The following is a 15219-nucleotide window of genomic DNA, read 5'->3' on the forward strand; positions in this document are numbered from 1 at the left end:
TCGCCATGTGCTGCTTTGTTCTACGCACAGAATTTCAGAGAGAGCCTTTTGTGCCAGCTCTTTTCTCCTCCAAATAAGTAGATCCGTAAGTGGCAACTGCCAGCCACAGGAGAAATGGTTTCCGACTCCGCAGCACCCCTCCCACTACTGACAGCTAGTCAAGAAAAGCCACTTTTGTGTTGTTGTTTTCTTTTTCCCACCACTAACGTGTAATTTTCATGCAGCAGCTCAAGGTCCCTTCCAGGAAAACAAAATAAGATGAAATCAGCAAGGATGTGTAACTACATGTATGACTAAATGCTGATAGACTTGACATGTGCCAAGCGTTTGTTCATCTCATCCAAGGCTGCCTACCTGTGATGGAAATGTAGGTCTTTCTTCACTGCAAGAGCGGTGTTTGTTTAAGTTAACCCACTTCAGCCAACAGGAAGAAAATTCCAACTCATAACTGAACTCATCTACTTTTGAAGCCACATTCACATCAATTTATTAATACTATTTTTACACAATTTCAGAGCATGTGCCTCTCATAAAGTGTGTGTGTGTGTGTGTAGAGAGAGTTTTATTCTTTATTCAGCCAAGAATAATTTATCTTTTTTTTTTTTGACGGAGTTTTGCTCTTGTTGCCCAGGCTGGAGTGCTGTGGCACAATCTTGGCTCACTGCATCCTCCACTTCCTGGGTTCGAGCAATTCTCCTGCCTCAGCCTCCCGAGTAGCTGGGATTACAGGTGTGCCCCACCATACCTGGCTAATTTTTGTATTTTTAGTAGAGACAGGGTTTCACCATATTGGTCAGGCTGGTCTCAAACTCTTGACCTCAGGTGATCCACCCGCCTCAGCCTCCCAAAGTGCTGAGATTACAGGTGTGAACCACCGCACCCAGCCTCCTTGATCTCTTTAACTTTCCACAGCTGGGGACGACAGTAGCCGTCCTGTCCTGCCAAACCTGCTGAGATTTGCACAACCAATATAAGGCCCCAAAATGCATCTGCCCAGGACTGCAGACTGTGATGTTATCCCTCTCTTCCTAGCAACAGGACACTGAACACTGGTCCCCACCAGCCCCTGATGGCCTCTGCCATTTAAAAATTAGCATAAAAGGCAATATTGCAGTATCTAACAAATTGCACTGATTCATATCCTGATTAATTCTATCAACTGTTTTGCTGTGCTCTGCTTCAAATTCTGCGTGTCCAAACCAGCCTGAAATTACTCAGGGTGTCTCTGCATTTGAAGGTAAACAGCGATGATTTCCTTCTTAAAGCACTAAGTAGGAATCCTTTGTGCCCTGCTTGGAAAAAGATCTCAACTTTGGCATGACCTGGAAAAATGCTTCATGTGATGTACCAGCCTCTCTGTAGGGCTGCTCAGTAGGGGCAACAGCTTGCCCTTTGGCTGGCAGCAGACTCCTTCCAATGCTCTGGGTCCAGACCACACTTGTTCAAACTGTCCTGGAGGAGAGGAGGTGTTAGGTAGAAAGCTTTCTTTCCCTACTGTCACGGACCCGGCGCACTCCAGGAGGCTGCCGCCCACCATTTTTGCTTATTGCCAGAGCTGCCTCACTGTTGCTGTGGGGGTGCTGAGCATCTGAATCTCATCTGCCAGGGCGCCAGGGCTGATTTGGTGAGGAAAGGACCAAGAGGCACAGGTCGCTGTGCGCTGGCCCTGGGGACCTCCGCGGTAATGATGCTGTCTGCTTCTGTTTGTTCTTACCTGAAACTATCAACAAAAATAGAACTTATGCCACAAAATATTTAACAACGTGCCAGGCACGTGCACAGAAGGATTGGACTGGCCATTTGCTGAGATGCTGGGGCAGGTACCCAAGCTCTCTGCTGTGACAAGGTCACCCTTTAAAAGTGGGCTCATGGAGAGATCTAGGGGGGCTGGGGAGGGGCCGGGTGGCCAGGTTACAGTGCCAACCCGCATGAACGCACCAGTGTTTTCAGTGTCTCCATGGCCTTACTGGGTGGGACATGGGAAATTTCAGCCCTGACTCTTATCAGGGCTGAAAAAAAAGGTTTGCTGAGCAACTGGAATGATCCAGGAGCTTGACAAAGAGAAGATGTAAAGTAAATTGACATGCTCTTACCTGTGTACACAAGTAGGGTGGAGGGATACTCATGCCTTCCCTCCCTGACATGGCAGGGTCGGTGCTGAGTGCAGACCATACACCCAGGGCCTCAGGTCATGGACAGCACACGGCCCAGTTGCACTCAGCTGAAGCCAGAGGGAGGGTGAGCCAACCGGGAGAGGTTTCCTGGGGTGCACCATTGGAAGGGGCCTTGAGTATCGGTAGGCCCAGCAGCGAGAAAAGCAAGGAAGAACATTTCAGAGGGGCGGATCTCATGGAGTGGAGATAGAACAGAGGGCACTGACCTGATGGCATGTAGACTTGTCTACTCGGAGTGTGAGGTGCCTGAGGTCGGGTGCACCAGAAGTAGACCCTGAAACATATATTCACATGCAAGAGCTTTATCAAGGAATTAATCTTGGGGAGACCTACCTGTGAGAGAGTGGGGAGCAGGCCGGGGAAGGAGGAAGCCTCTCAAGGCTGCAACCTTGGGTGGAAGTCCTGTGAAGGTGACATCAGCCCCACCCTGCAGGAGCCGTGGACCACAGAGTGTGCAGAGTCCCAGCTTCTTATACCAGCACCCGGACTGGCAGGCAGTGTTAAAGGGCTCTGGGTGGGGAGTCTAAAAGAGGCAGGTGGGAGGAAGCAGAACCCCTGGCAACCCAGTGACCTGCTGGTGAGAGAAAAGCAAGGGAGAGAGAAGGGGGGAGTAAGTAGAAGCAATGTGCATGCAGCTTTCCTGCCAGGGTGCTGGGAAGCCAGGGCGCCGTTCTCTGACCGAGACCACAGGGATAGGCAGAGACTGGGGAGAAAAAATGACGATGGCAGTGTGGCATATGTGGATGTTGAGGTCTCTGGGGACACTGGGGTGAAGGCTGACACAGGGAGCTGGATGCAGGTCTGTGACTTAGGAGAGACCTCAGGCCCCAAGGCAGCACAATCAGAGTCACAGCAATGAAGAGGCCTCTTGGATAGGATTTCTGTGGATTCTCCAACCTCCCGGACATGCAGGGGCTCAGTGATTGGAGACAGACAGCATCTCCAGGGAAGGGATGAAGCAGGTGTCACTCTCACACATTTGGAGGGACCGATCATGAGGAAGTCATTAAATGATACACTATTAACAGCTGGTATTTACCAAGCCCTTCCAATGTGCCCTGTGTGCCCTGCACCGGTGCCAAGAAAGTCCTGTGTGCATGATCCGATTGTACCCCTCAGGGGTGGGTATACTACTATTACTCAAACTCTACAGATGAGCAAAGTGAGGCATTGTCATCAAGGCCATATAGCAAATAAATGGATGAAACTTACTCTTTAATTTCCCAGTTTTATCAATGATCCCAGATATCATTCCTTTAGGGAAGCATTCCTACAGTGGGAATATCACACAAGTGTTTCTCTAGCTGTTTAGCTGCACCTCCTGCTCTTTAAACCTAGTAAACATTTGCCTGCCTGCAAATGGTTCGTATCTCCAGTTTGTCCCAAGAGCTGGGCTATTCAATCTCCCTACAGCAAATCTCCCTACACGATTATTTAAAAACCGTTCATCTGGGGATATTTACTCCGCCCTTTTCACCACATGAGGCAATCTGGTTCATGGTGTCTTGGAAACACTAGAAACGAGCATTTTTACCCATCGAAATGGCTCCCAAGCGCAGCTTGCGTCAGCACAAATGTATACTGAGGGGCCTCCAAGGTGGGTCTTTGCTGTAAATCATTTTCTGAGCTGTGTGTGAGAAGAGCTTCCTCATCCCTCCAAAGGACAGTGGCCTGACATTACCATTAGCTTTTTATAGACAAAACCATATAGAAGGAAGATGTAGAAGAAAAATGGAGTAATTTCTGTATGGCACAACGGATGTGATCAAATAAGGCTGCGGTGGCCTGTTAGAGAAATGTACGTGCTGTGAAGGTTGCATGGATGCTGAGTGCACTTTGTCCCGACCAAACAAGGCACAACTAATCTCAACATTCTACCAAAGGACATGGCGACGTGGCGTGATAGTAGGGTGTGGTAGAGTGACCACATGTCTGGTTTGCCCAGAGCTGCCCAGGGCATGCCTGCCAGCCCTTCCTGGACAATACAATATAGGATCACCTCTCTTTTTGCTCTGATGAGGTCTCCCGTGCCAAACAATTTCAGAGGACGGACACTAACTTCCTGTCCAAAGTCTCCAAGCCACCCTCTTCCCCAGACTTGGGGAATAATAAGCCAGGTAAGTCTCCCAAGGTATGAACATCTGAGCCCTCGCTTTGGGCTAATTATGATGCTGTGGCCAGAAATTTTGAATATTCACACTGTGAATATTTAACCCCAAAATCTGCACCCAAAAATCTGTGAAAGAACAAAGCTGACTCCCCAAAATAGACACAAGTCGAATCTGTGGATGGGACCTGATGGTTAAGCAAGCTTAGTTAGAGGCTTAGTCATCTGATTTCAGGGCCCACAGGTGTGTCTGGGCCGAAGAAGACCTGAAAGGTCAGACCGTCTGCCAGTGTGGAAGGAGCTGGGGCAACGAAGGGGGCTGCTGTGATCGCAAGGCGAATGGGGGGACCATGCATTTCCTTTGCACCCTTGCATGGCAGTTTTTCGGGAGTAGGGTGCAGATTTTGGGTTGGAAAGGAGCAGGGATTCCTGATTCCAACCTCTCTAGGCTGCCCAGGAGTTCACCCTCAGGCTTCCTGGGAGCAGGTTTGCACACCACTACCAAGGTGTGTTGCCATCTTCAGTTCCCGGTGCCACAGCCAGAGTCTGCAGAAGTGGCATCCTGTTTCCTAATGCATCTTTAGCTCTCATAGATGCCTCGCCTTTGGTGGTCCCCCCAACAGATCCACGGCAGCATGTGCTGTGATGCCTGCCCACCCCCACCCTCCTCCCAGGAAATTTCTAAAGAACTCCATCTGCTATGCAGCAGCTTTGTGTTTGTTCTTTTTATAAATATGTTCTGTGATGAAATTCAGGGTTAAGCTTTCTGATCACATGATCTGTCCTGACTTCACAGTCATCCGTTCTTTCTGGATCAATGACATCTAAGTATTTCCATGTTCTCCAGGAGCTGAATCACAGAGCCTGGCTTCTTGCTCTGAGCGTGGCTGGGCCTGGCTCCCAGGACTCTCTGTCCTCCGTGGACTGGTTGTGAAAGCCACACAAGAACCCGCTCAAGAGACCACGAGTGGGCAAGGGGCCCCACCCCGAGGTTCAGTGCAGGCCTGCACCCTGGCAAGGTAGAAACAAATGGGCATCTTAACAGCCAAGCCAGGGTTGCTGAGTGTTTTATCCATCTTTCTGAGAGGCAGTGTTTTCATCATTGAGTCACCACTGGGTATGTTCAGGTGACCATCTCTATTTAGTCTCACTTCTGACCACATATGAGAATCCTGGAAGCTTTCCAGAATCCCAGTGCCTGGAAGCTTTCCAGAATCCCAGTGCCTGGACTCTACCCAGTACCAAATCAGTCAGAATCTCAGGGCATCAGTATGTTTTTAAACCTCCCCAGGTGATACCAAGGAGCGGCCGGGCTTGAGCATCTGCTCTCTGCCGGGACTTCTCACACTGTATTGTGCATACCAATCACCGGGGATCTTCTTCAAACGCACATATTCACTCAGTAGGTCTGGGGAGGGGCGTGATTTCTGCATTTCTGACTCGCTGTCAGGAGAGGCTGGTGCTGCTGATCCAGGTACCACACTTGGAGTGCAAGGGCACAAGTGTATCACAGTGTGGCAAACCATGGCGGGTTGGCCAGTTTTTAAAATTTCAGTAACCTTTGAGGTGCAAGTGGTTTTTGGTTAGGTGGATGAATTGTCGGGCCAGTCTTTGTAAAAAGAGTTTTTGTTTTTGTTTGTTTTGTTTTGTTGTTTTGAACCTCCCGGGTTCAAGCGATTCTCCTGCCTCAGCCTCCAGAGTAGCTGGGATTACAGGCATGTGCCACCATGCCTGGATAGTTTTAAAAATATTTTTAGTGGAGATGGGGTTTCACCATGTTGGTCAGGCTGGTCTCGAACTCCTGACCTCAGGTGATCCGCCTGCCTCTGCCTCACAAAGTGCTGGGATTACAGGCATAAGCCACTGTGCCCGGCTGTAAAATGAGTTTTATTGGCCGGACACAGTGGCTCACACCTGTAATCCCAGCACTTTGGGAGGCCAAGGCAGGCGGATCACAAGGTTCAGGAGATCAAGACCATCCTGGCAAACACGGTGAAACTCCATTTCTACTAAAAATACAAAAATTTGGCCGGGTGTGGTGGCACGTGCCTGTAATCCCAGCTACTCGGGGGTCTTAGGCAGGAGAATTGCTTGAACCTGGAAGGCGGAGGTTGTAGTGAGCCGAGATCACATCACTGCACTCCAGCCTGGGTGACAGAGCAAGACTCTGCCTCAAAAAAAAAAGAGAGTTTTATTGAGACACAGCCACACCCCACTCACACTACAAGGCAGGGATGCAACAGAGACTGTATGGCCTGAAAGCCTAGAATATTCACTCTCTGGCACTTTACAGAAAAAGTTTGCTGATTTAGAACTTGTTAGTATTGGCGCATCTGTCACGAGCTCAGCGGCCGGCACGGGCAGCCTGGGTAGGTAGGCCTCCCCATCACAAGTGGATGTGAGTCAGAGGGTCACGTTCCGTCATACAGAGCGGTGCCCAGTGTTTTCCCATGACAGTAGCACTGTTCATTCAGCACAGTCACCCTCTGACCGGCAGCGGTGCTGTTGACTTCATCATGCCAAGGGATATCCAGTTCCAAGCACCTTCTATTGCGTGTCTAAGACGCTGTGGTAGCCTTTGGGAGGCAGGATGGTTTAGGGGCAGAGTTCCATATCACTTAGACAGACAGAAGGGTCAGGGTGGATTGTGACCTCCCAGTGATTGTCAGCCCTTCTGTCCTCCTTTCAAAGCTTTCAGACTTGGTGATACAGTTTGGCTCTGCGTCCTCACCCAAATCTCACCTCAAATTATAATCCCCATAATCCTCAAGTGTCAAGGGCGGGACCAGGTGGAGGGAATTGAATCATGGGGGCAGTTTCCCCCACGTTGTTCTTGTGATAGTGAGTGAGCTCTCACGAGATCTGATGGTCTTATAAGCGTCTGGCCTTTCCCCTGCTTGCACTCACTCTGTCCTGCTGCCCTGTGAAGAAGGTACATGTGTCTCCTTTGCCTTCTGCCATGACTGTCAGTTTCCTGAGGTCTCCAGGAATGCAGAACTGTGAGTCAACTAAATCTCTTTTCTTTATAAATTATCTGGTCTCAGTATTTCTTCACAGCAGTGTGAGAATGGACTAATACACTTGGGTTACAATTTTGGCAGACAAAATTGTATTTTCTGTGTTTAGAATTACCAAAAAAAGTAGTGAGATGGGGATGGTTTACATATAATCTACTCCTCTTAAAGTTGTTGGAGTGCAGTGGTGCAAGCTCGGCTCACTGCAACATCCGCCTCCTGGGTTCAAGCAATCCTCCTGCTTCAGCCTCCCGAGTTGCTGGGATTACAGGCGTCTGCCACCACGCCCCACTAATTTTTGCATTTTTAGTAGAGAAAGGGTTTCACCATGTTGGCCAGGCTGGTCTGGAACTCATGACCTCAGGTGATCCACCCACCTCGGCCTCCCAAAGTGCTGAGATTACAGGCGTGAGCCACCGTGCCCGGCCCTGGCCGACTGTCTTAAATTGTGCAATCTATTGTCCATAAAACTCTAATTATTTTGCTGTCATTTAAATTTTTTTACTATTTAAAAATTTCACGTGTATAATTATAGATTGCACATTTGTTGAGAAAACATATGTACACACAGTACTTGTAGTCAGAACATCCAGAAATAACCACTGTAATGTTTTAGTGTGTATCACTTTCAGGTCATTTCTATACATAAATATACCACATGCCACAGAGTGAACTTTGTCTCTAGCCTCAGCTTTTTCATCTCTAAAGTGGGGAGATTCTCTCCTGCTTCATGGAGTTGTTGTTAGGATGAAATGAGCTCGTATCAGTAAAGTGCTGACAGCACTACTGTATACTAAGTTTTGGAAATGGAATTTAACTGTTTTATAACCTGCTTACCAGGGTTTGGGGCCAGACATAAAATTTGTGCACCCCACTTTTGTCACAATCCACTGGAGAGAGCTGAACCTCAAAGTCACACCAAACTCCAAGAGACACGGAAAACGTAGTGTCCTGGGCAGGCTGACCCAGCATAAGGCCAGGACTGCAGAGAAAGGGAGGCAGGTTTTGGTGGAGAGCTGATCTCTGCCCCAGGATACTTTACCATTTTTCTATGTAGGTGTTAATATTTTGCTTTTCGATATATGTGTGTTCTTTGTAAATCAGTGACAGCAACCTTATGACTCATGTATATTGCAAAATTTTTCTTTGGTGTCACTTTTCACTTGCAAAAATCTTCTTTGGTGTCATTTTTTACTTTTAATTTTGTTCATGGAATTTCCTATTTTTATTTGTTGTTTTTGTTGTTTTAGACAGAGTCTCTCTCTGTCGCCCAGGCTGGAGTGCAGTGGTGTGATCTCGGCTCACTGCAACCTCTGCCTCCCGGGTTCAAGTGATTCTCATGCCTCAGCCTCCTCAGTAGTTGGGATGAGAGGCATATACTAACACACCCAGCTAATTTTTGTATTTTTAGTAGAGACGGGGTTTTACCATGTTGGCCAGGCTGGTCTTGAACTCCTGATCTCAAGTGATCTACCTGCCTTAGCTTCCCAAAGTGCTGAGATTACAGGCGGGAGCCACTGTACCCAACTGGAATTTCCTATTTTTTGAAAAAACTTTTTGTAATATATTCACACATGTGACACAAATGTATTAGAAAATAAAATTGCTCAGAATTCCACAACTACAAATGACAACTCTGTTAACGCCTTGATGTAGTTGTGTGTGTTCCTTACACACTTGGGTTTATACTGTATATTCTGTAGATAATTTTATATCCTGCTTTTTAATTTAATATTGTGAGAATTTTCACATGAAGCTGGAATTTATTTAAAAACATACTTTTATGACTGCTTGTCAAAGCAGATGTCATCACTCCTGTCATCCTGGGCTTAAAGGTGGACTCTGCTTGGTTTCCTTAGGTTGAATTTCTAAAAGGGAAATTACTTGTGTCAAGGACACACAGAGAATGAGAAATGTTTGAAGTGATGGTTATCCTAAATACCCTAATTTGATTATTACACATCGTATGCACAAATCAAAATATCACATGTACCTCATCAATATGTACAACTATTATGTATCAGTTAAAAAATGAATACATCGAGTTCTACTGATCATGGAGATTCAGCAAGATTACTGAGTCAAGCCCTTGAGGAAGCCACTTTAAGACTGTGTCTATAGAGTAATGGGCCACCTTAAAAACCTGGTCAAGAAACCATGTACTTTGAAATCCATCAGTTTTAGAGTCAGAGATAAAACACTGTTTGAAATAAAGGGTTGTTTTCAAATGTATTATTTTTAGAAGAATTCAGAACATCTTAAACTATGTTAGAAACCAAACTTACTTTGTCCTGTCAGACACCTTGATGACCCAGTTAACAAATATTTCTAAGCTATGCTTATGTGTTCAGTTCTATGCCAGAAACAGAGATATTAGACATAGCCTCTACTCTCAAGGAACGCACACCTTAGCCGTTAAGCGGGGCAAAAAAGAAGAAATACATGAGAAGCTAAATAAACATATGTGTTTGATAATAATCTAAAGAAAGACACAGAAGCTGAGATGGAGGGAGCAGCTGAGGCTCATTAGTGGCTGAGCATTGGAACAGGGATCAACCAACTTCTGCTTCTGAGGGGCCAACATGACCATTCTGAGGGCCGCACTGACTCCAAAACAAGCCTCTACGCCCCGATGAACTACACTCTGATATCCAGTGGCCTGCAGGCTGTTGTTTCTTTACGTTTGTTTTGAACTTCCCTTAAAGAATAAATATAAGAAGCAGGGCCTGGTGCACACCTGTCATCCCAGCTATTCAGGAGGCTGAGGCAGGAGGATGGCTTGAACCCAGGAGTTCCAAGACGCAATGAGCTATGATTATACCACTGCACTCCAGCCTGGGTGACAGAGTAAGACCCTGTCTCTTAAAACGAAATTTTTAGAAGCCATAAAACTTTCTCATTCATTCCTCATAAAAATGAAGCCATGTAAATATGACTCTTGGAAAAGAGCAGATATTCAACATGGTAGAATATGGGATCTTCCATAGAGTGGTTGATGCAATGAAAAATATATACAATTGTAGTAGTCAGTTCTGCCCCTAACATTTGTGGGGCCCCAGGCAAGAGTGCACAGGGAGGCCCACATACCATAGGTTTAAATATTTAAAAGTTGCTTGCCAAACTGATAAATATGTCCATATCCTCCTGCCTTTGCAAATATACCTTCATAAGGACCTGAAGACAAGGTTCAAATGTAAAATTTCTGGGCACTTTGAGGTTAACAGCACATGTATGTAGCAGTGTAGGACATGCCAGCTCCTGGCCTCTGGCCTGCCCCCTCCTCTTCTCACCCCAGCTCCTAAGTGGGCTCTCATGCATAGGCTCGGCCTGCTTAGCCCACATGCCCAAGCTGTATGCATGACTCAACAGCTGCCCGTCTTCACCCCTCAGGCCCACAGGTGGTGTCACCTGCAGTATGGTGCTCCCCAGGAAGACAGATCCTAAGGAATCCCTTCATGCAAGACCTGAAAGTGAGAACAGAGCAACTTGGGCAGGAAATTTGGGGTTCCAGTTACCTGGAATGTGGTCTACAGAAAGACACATGAGCTCCAGGTGGGCACGTCCTCACCCCAGTGGGTAGGGGTTAGATTGGGGCCCTATAAATCCTGGGGCCAGGGCAGAGCTGCCTCTCACTGGGTCTGGGTCGGCCAAGAGCCACTATTTGTGGAATGCACTCTGTGCTGTTCTCTGTGCTTACCATGTGTTGTAATTTCCACGTCACAGAGTTTTCAGGGAGCTTGCTCAACTCACAGCTAATAATGGCAGTGCCAGGATTCCATCACTGGATGGCCATCTGACTCCAGAATCCATGCTCTTCCTTGCACTGGTTTACCATTTCTCATTAAAGTCTGGGAAGCACTGGATTGCATTATCTCACGAGCCCACTTCCTTCCCAGTGATACTCTTCAGCTGTGTGAGCAGGGCAGGCCCAGCGTCGCCACCTCTGCGATGAGGAGGTGGTCCAGACAGTCTAAGGTTCAGACCTGCTGACTTACGTTACACACGCTCCAGGCTAAGTTCTGTTACTAAACACTCCGAAACTGAGTTTGTTGATCATTTGTGAACACAGGCTATGGTGTCTTCATCTGAACTTTCTCCGAGTGATCTCCCTGAGTAAGTGGGAATGTTGAAATGGCTCCGTCCAGGTGAACTTTTATCCTCATGGAAAATATGTGGTTCTTTCCCGCTGCTGGCAACTCTCAGTGTGGAATAAACACACTCCCTTGGAAATGCTCGTAATTCTAGGTTTTCCCAACATGAAAGTATTTTATCAAAATAATGCTTAGTCTAAGCAGTGTTTTTTTCTGGGTTTCAACATCTTAGCTCTATGGATCATATTTTGACTAGGGCTATGGCCCAGAGTTGATCCCATTCCTTCACTGCTGGGTTTAGGAGCAGTAACTGAATTACTAGAAAGCCTTTCACGCTTCCTCTATGCAGGCCAGCTTGGGAACTTTGATAAAGAACCTTGGGAAAAAGCAACCACTGTAGGGCTCACAGCCCCTCAGCAGTAAGGCTCAATAGCCCCTGACTGTGCCTGCATGCTGCAAAGGCACATAGGATAACATTTCCCTAAATTAAATTTATAACGTATTTTCTGTCCCCGATATTACTCCCCTAAGGCCTAGTTAACGGGCAAAGGACTGAGTACTGGATGGTAGGATTTGGGTCAGCTGGGTAACCACCTGGCACAGTTCTGAACAGTGTGGCCGCAGGGGCAAGTTTCATATGATGGTCCACAGAGGAGCAATTTCAGTATGCATGTGTTTCCCTGGGCAGTGGCAGGATGGGTTCCTGTTTACTGTTCTCATTTTTCCGGTTGTGAAAGAGTTTGTTTCATTCTTTTTGTTTGTTAACATCTTCAGCCCTGCAGCAACTAACCTCCGGGCTGTTCAGATAGTCTTGTGAGGTGAGAGCGGCAAGAATCCAATGTGGTCATTTTTTAAATTTTAATCTCAATCTTTTTTCCTTTTAGAATACTATTCAGTAACAATTTAGAGCCATAGACCAGCATGCCTTTAGCAGAATGACCTCATGACTCGGCATCCCAAGTTGTGAGTTCTAGTCCTGATTGTGCCACTTTCTAACTCTCACTTCGCTCCTCAGTTTTGTTAATGTCAGTTGGAGATAGAAGTGTTTGCCTTGCGTACCTGGAGAGATGGGCAGGCATCTAACTGAGGACCATTTTGACAGTCATGAATGGGTTAACCAAGGTGATAGGAAGGTGAGCAAGACGTAGCTCCTGCTCTCAATGGAAAATCAACATGTCATTGGCTAATGATGGTCTGGTGTGTGGGTGAAAGAAATTGAGACTTTGAAGTACTTTCCATGAAAAGTTATTAAGCATTAATAGAGTAGCTTGGCAGTTAATAGCCAGTCTGGGACTCTCAGAAGCTGAATTGGCCCAAGTTAGTGCCAGGCACCAAGAACAGACTCACAGTTCATCTGATGGCAGCTTCTAGGGCTGAGCTTGCAAAACACAAATCTGTGTAGCCAAGGTTTTGCCTACTCTTTTTGGAGTTGTTCATAAGCATGGTACAAAAGAAAAAAAAAAAAAAAGATTCTGAGCTCAAATAAGTTTGGGCAGTGCTGTATACTGCATGCTCCTTGACAATTTCTTTCTTTTTTTTTTTTTTTTTGAGATGGAGTTTCACTCTTGTTGCCCAGGCTGGAGTGCAATGACGCGATCTTGGCTCACTGCAACCTCCACGTCCTGGGTTCAAGTGATTCTCCTGCCTCAGCCTCCCAAGTAGCTGGGATTACAGGCGCCCACCACCATGCCTGGCTACTTTTTTGTATTTTTAGTAGAGACAGAGTTTCACTATGTTGGCCAGGCTGGTCTCAAACTCCTGGCCTCAGGTAATCTGCCCGCCTCAGCCTCCCAAAGTGCTAGGATTACAGGCGTGAGCCACCATGCCCAGTCGACAATTTCTTATACACGTTAATAGTTAAAGATTCTGGAAACCGGAAAGTTTGGCATTAAATAAATCTGTACTTTTGCTTACCTCTGTTTAATTTAAATTTGTGCATGCGAGACTTTCAATTCCCCTTTTATAGTACCTCATTGAGAAGTGTTCCCAAGGCACCAGTTTGGGAAACACTGAATGATAAATGTTATGGCAAACATCTGAAGTAATTATAAGAGAATCAGATAAGGTCATAGATGTGTTGGCTCAAATCTATTTCTAGTAGTAAAAAAACAAAAACCTAAGGCACATGATCTACAGACCATGGGTCAGTAAATCAAAACAAAAACATACGTGATCATTGTATTATTATTTATGGTTTATGCAAGATGTAAATGTGCTAATCCATCCAGCACTCTATTTCAACTTTCTTATTACCTCACCTGAATATTTCTTACTTAAACCTAATATTTTATCTTAGAGCTAGATTTGAATCTTGTTACTTTTACAAATTTGGGTGAGTCATGTGACCCATTTACTTCCGTCATTTAACATGAATGAAAATACAGGACTGTTCTGAGGATAAGGGACACTACCTGTAGAACCAGCTCCCCCGTGCATGGCACACAGTAGGTCCTTTGTAAGTCAGTGCTCTTTTTTGCCCTCCAAATTGTTACTAAAAACACTTGTGGTGGCTTTATGCGAAGTCAGTAGGATTTTCAGATGAAGCTGTTACTAACTCTCCAAGGCTGTTGTAAGATTTAGGGGGAATTTTTGTTTCATGCTTCTTCCATGTGTACAGGCAAAAAAGACAAACATAAAATTGTTGACTTCTGGTGCCACTTCCTTCTTAACCCAGGAAAGGAGACTGTGGGTGTACGTGTGAGCTCATTACTGAAAGCTGAAGTGGCATGGCTGCCATCGTGGCTGTGGCCCACTCTGGAGCCTGGGGAGAGTCTTCTGTCTGTGGTGGCCGGCTGTGGCCGGGACTGATGTCATCCAATAGGCTCACTTCCTTCATCCAGTTTTTCTTTTTACGTATGTGCTTATGTAACTTGAGGGGGGAAATTTTTGCCAAAAACCCAGAGGGAAGTGGCAATCTACTTTTGTTTTTATGGTGTCTTTGTTCTACAGAATCTCCTTTTTGAAAAAGTTGAGACCACCCATCCACGCATCCGTCCACCCACCCATTCATTCACCTGCCAGCAACATCCAACATCACCACTTACCAGCTCACCTACTGTGGACTAGGCTATAACGTTCCTACCCTCATGGAACTTATTGTCTAGAAGTGGTGACTTTAGCACTCGATAGAGGGCCCACACATTTCTATCTGTAGGCAACCATAAGGGACACTTTCCTAAGTGACCAGCTGTCTGGTATACAGCATGACTAAATTGTAGCTCTTGTCTGAAAATCTCAAAATGCACTTTCAAGAGAATAAATGAATAAAGATTGGCTACCTATTAACCATTGGTGGTCACTCAGACTTTTGATCTCCACCTTCCAAGCAAAGTCTTGGGTCTGAGATCCTCTGATACGTAAGAAGCCATCTCTGCTTTCAAACAGGTGCAGTTGTCAGCTCACACTCACCATTCAAGACATGTGACTCTAATGCAATATGGTTTTGTTTTACAAGGCCTAAAGCCTTGAAAGATGCATTCACTGAAAAACAGTGAAAGTGTCCAGGCTTCTGGTCAATCCCTGTGGGAAAAGCCCATGACCAGGACTCACTGTCCTCCTGAAACATTTCCTGATTAGAGTGTGAGAAGTACAAACCTTCTGGATACAAGAGAAAAAAAGACAGACCTGTGGAGAGGGCAAACGATGATGGGTGCATTTAAGTGTCAGGCATGAAGTGCATGGTTCCTGCAGCTATCTCATTTAATTCTCCCAATGATTCTATAAAGTGGGTTGTATTTCCCAAATAGGAGACTGAGGCTGAGAGAGGTCAAGTAATTGACCAAGAAGCCAATCCGGGTATACCTGCCTTCTAGTGTATTGCCCTTTTCGCTGTG

Source organism: Pongo pygmaeus, chromosome 5 (genome assembly GCF_028885625.2).
Source record: "Pongo pygmaeus isolate AG05252 chromosome 5, NHGRI_mPonPyg2-v2.0_pri, whole genome shotgun sequence".
Lineage (NCBI taxonomy): Eukaryota > Metazoa > Chordata > Mammalia > Primates > Hominidae > Pongo > Pongo pygmaeus.